This window comes from Penaeus monodon, chromosome 22 (assembly GCF_015228065.2).
Source record: "Penaeus monodon isolate SGIC_2016 chromosome 22, NSTDA_Pmon_1, whole genome shotgun sequence".
NCBI classification, from domain to species: Eukaryota; Metazoa; Arthropoda; class Malacostraca; order Decapoda; family Penaeidae; genus Penaeus; species Penaeus monodon.
Window position 1 is genome coordinate 31,789,636 of NC_051407.1, and position 574 is coordinate 31,790,209.

The following is a 574-nucleotide window of genomic DNA, read 5'->3' on the forward strand; positions in this document are numbered from 1 at the left end:
AGTAAGCACATAACATATATGACAAATACTATATGATACAATGTTTAGACAAACAATAAACTTAACATAGGTAAACATATGATTTTAACAAATCATAATTATGATGGGATTACACACAATTTTTTATTTTTTCAGAGGGTCTGAACTTATAGCAACATTCTTTTTCTTTAACCTCTTCTGCTACATAAGCAAGGGATTTTATGGATTGGATGCTTAATTTATTTCTAATATCAGTTTTAATTAGATTTAACTTCGAAAAAATCCTCTCTGCATCAGTATTTGTAACCGGAAGAGATAAAATCTGTAAAATAAAATCTGTTAAATTTCTAAATAAAATTTCTTCTTCCTCTTTCATTTTACCAAGATTGGAATAAAATTGAATTGGATTTTGTTCTGATCTCATTTCCTCAGGAATTGGTATGCTGCCCAATGCCCTCCACTCATTATCGAGGACTTGAATGTCCCTTCATAAATCCTTGGCAATCTTTCAACAAGTGGTTGTAGTGATGGCATAATCTCCCTGGATCTTTTGTCTAAAATGATTTCAGGGTTAAAAAATGAGATCATGTATGTA